Source organism: Halyomorpha halys, unplaced genomic scaffold, assembly GCF_000696795.3.
Source record: "Halyomorpha halys isolate HHAL.00 unplaced genomic scaffold, Hhal_1.1 Scaffold963.1, whole genome shotgun sequence".
NCBI lineage: Eukaryota > Metazoa > Arthropoda > Insecta > Hemiptera > Pentatomidae > Halyomorpha > Halyomorpha halys.
Genome location: NW_027106713.1, coordinates 256,037 through 259,362, shown reverse-complemented (window position 1 = coordinate 259,362; position 3,326 = coordinate 256,037). Strand labels below are relative to the sequence as shown.

The following is a 3,326-nucleotide window of genomic DNA, read 5'->3' as shown; positions in this document are numbered from 1 at the left end:
GGGAAACATTTTTATTATAGACATTTTCCAAGGGTCAGGGAAATAGGTGGATCGGATTGTTCCTTTTATTTATTTATTTTTTTAAATGAATTTTATATTGAAATTTAGAACTGTATATTACATAATACATTTAGTAAATAAGATCTTAGTTAAAATGGAGTGTTAAAGACGTGTAGAGCAACTACCAATTGGGAGAACTCTAATGACATTATACATTATCTGGTCTCGTGGCCATCTTCTTTTCAGGCACCTCGGAGGATTGTCAGAAATGGAAGAGGATGTAAGGTTAAAAACTAGAGGTTTTGAGTGGTTTACAGTAGCAGGGCTACATTTTAAGGAGACTTTGTAGTAGAGATGGGCTGAATTTGAGTTGATGGTGGAGAGTCAAGTGTTGGGGCACGCTCGAGGGTTGTGATGACACTATAACTAAAACTAAAAACTAAGGATAAACATGCGTCTGGTGCGTTGGTTGTGATTGGTCACTAGTTGCACAGTTGCTACCTGATAGGAGCTGTAAAGGGCGAGAGTGTTGATGTTGGTCTTCAGTGAGTCGAAGAACTTGATGTCCCTTCGTTTTATAAACAGTCGGTAGATCGAAGATCTCGTGAAGTTGTGGTGATTTAATCTTTCTCAGTGACGCAGACCATTTTCCGCAGCAGTGTCCTGGAACTGTTGGAGATGGCGCTGTGTTCCATCCCAGAGATGAGTGAAGAGCGGAGCCCCGTATAGGAGAACTGGGCGTAATATGCTCTTAAAATTTTCAATTTTAAACGAAGTGAGATAGCAGGTGATGAAGGCGGTAGGTTTTTTGCCTTACCTGTCTTACTTTTTGGCCGATGTGAGAGGATAGAGTAAGATGGCGGTCCAGCTTGATCCCGAGGTATACTATTGAGTTAGATGGCGCTAGTGTTGTGTTACCCACTCGGAAGGGGCGTGGTAATTTGGATTTCTTCCCCTTCTGCAGAGCAAATATTATACAGTCTGTTTTGGTCGGTTTTACACTTATGTTGATGTTCTTAAGTTTCTGTGTGATATCTGCACATACAGTTTCGGCGTGGCCCAGGGCTGCAGTGTAATAATTGTATATACAAGTAATAGAGAAAATTGTATTAATATGTAGCTCTAACATAGAGGAATTTTAAATCATCATTTGTAATTGATTGTAGGAAGATAGTCAGTGTGGTGATCAAAAAACGTAATGAAATAAAAGAAAAATAGTTTATTATTATGGGACTAGGTCCATTTAGAACAATAAAAAAGGCAATTTTAATTTTAAAACAACATTTATTGGCCATAAAACAGGCCCACTTATTTATAACTTATATATAGAAAGGGAAAAAATAGATTAATTAAAAAACTAACAGACTAAATAAAAACAAAAAGTCAATTACAAAATATCTGTACTAATATAATAATGGGTCAGATTGGTGAAGCAAAAGAGAGTAAAATATAAGGGATTTAAACGAGGGAAGGGTTGGTACATGACGTCTGTTAGAGGAAATGGAGTTTCAGAGTTATGCAGCTCGGGTGAAAAACGATTTATCAAATGAAGCAGTTCGGTGAGGTGGAGAGTAGATGTCAGATAAACGGGCCCTGGTAGTAAGGGATTGGTCAGAGAATTTGAATTGAAAGTTTTCTAAGATATAGCAGGGGCGTTGAGTACTAATTACTTGGAATAGAAAGGAAGCTAGGAAATACTGGCATCGAAAGGATGGATAGAGCCACTTCAGCTCGGCGTAATACTGGCATATGTATGTATCCCTGGTGATCCCGAAAATAAATCGTACTGCGCAATTCATAAGACGTTTAAGTTTAAATTAGAGATTACCCGAAATTCCACCATATATCAGGCAGTCATAGTCAAAGTGGGGGAAACAAGAGAGGAAACGAATGAAAATTAAAAAAACTATTTATTAGTGGTTTCTAATAAAAAGTTTTTCTGTCAATTATGTAATTTTAGTTGTTTCGAAATCTTTCAAAAGGAGATTATAACACCAAAATGGCTCAAGGGGAATCGCTAAACCTCTTTATTTTTCATAACCCCTTTTTTTTTCTAGATTTCATTTATGGTTTTTAGCATGAATATATGTTCTGGTCCTACACTGTTTCCTTCTTCTGTAGTGGCCTACATTTTAAGGAGTTTTTGACTTGTATTTTTTGTTGTAGTGGGCGTTCTTCGAATTTTATAATGTGCTGGGGCACACATTAGTTTTGAAATTTAAACTAAACCTAAAAAAAAAACTTATTCCCTAAATTCGTGTGCTGGCACGTCGTTTCTGAGTTTTTATCAGGTTCGTTGTATATCAGGTGTAAGGGTCCTGAACAGTGGATTTCTTTGGTGCTGTAGAGAGTCGAAAAACTTTATGTGCCTGCGCGTTGGATGAACTCAGGAATAGTGTAGTTCGAAGAGCTGGTGTAGATGATCTGTCTTCATCTTCTTCAGCGATGTTCACAATCTTCCGCAACAGTGTATCCTGTATGCGTTGTAGATGGCGCTGTATCTCTTCTCTGAGATGGGTGAAGAGTGGAGCACCATATAGAAGTGCTGATCTCAAAAAAAGCTTTTATAAATTTGGAGTTTGACCGGTATGATCTGAGACGGACTCGTTTGGTCTTCATGTAGCAATGACCTGACAGTGTCATGTGGCGATCCAATTTAATGCCCAGATAAACTATAGAGTTTGAAGGCCTTAGTACGGAGTTTGCCATTTGGAGCGTGCGAGGTTGTCTGGTTTTCTTCCCTTTCTGTAATGCGAACACCACGCAATCTGTTATTGCCGGGTTCACCTGAATGTTGAGATGGCGTGGTTCTTTTACTATCTCTTGGCATGTTTTCTCCGCCCGCTTGAGGGCATATTTGGCCCTGGCGCTGCTGCTATAAATTGCGATGTCGTCTGCGAAAGTGGCTATTGTGGCAATGGTGTAGTTATGCCCCACGACGTCCGCAGTGTATATGGAGAAGAGGAGAGGAGACAGGACCGCCCCTTGTGGAACACCGCACGTTACTGAGATTGTTCTGGAGTGATTTTCACGAACCCGTACAGCTAGGCTACGGTTGTTTAAAAACGATACTATAATGCTATAGAGTTGTTCTGGACAGTCGAGGTCCAAAACCTCCATTAAATGCCGTGAGACACGGAATCGAAGGCCTTCGTACAGTCTATAGAGATCATAGCTGTTGCATGGTTTCTATTGAAGTCTCTGCACACCTCGGTTTGTAGTTTCATTAGGTGATGTTCCGAGCTGAGATGAGCTTGGAAGCCAGTTTGCTCATAAGGGGCGACTTTCAAACTTTTGCTAAACCTTTTTTTTTTTTTTTTTTTTTT

The 3,326-nt window shown here is 39.4% G+C and overlaps 1 protein-coding gene across 1 annotated transcript in view; it reads left to right on the top strand.

Annotated features, from left to right (window-relative positions):
- Window positions 1-3,326, top strand: part of LOC106687434 (uncharacterized) — a 15,112-nt gene that overhangs the window by 2,459 nt on the left and 9,327 nt on the right. The gene's annotated exons all lie outside the window — the stretch shown is intronic.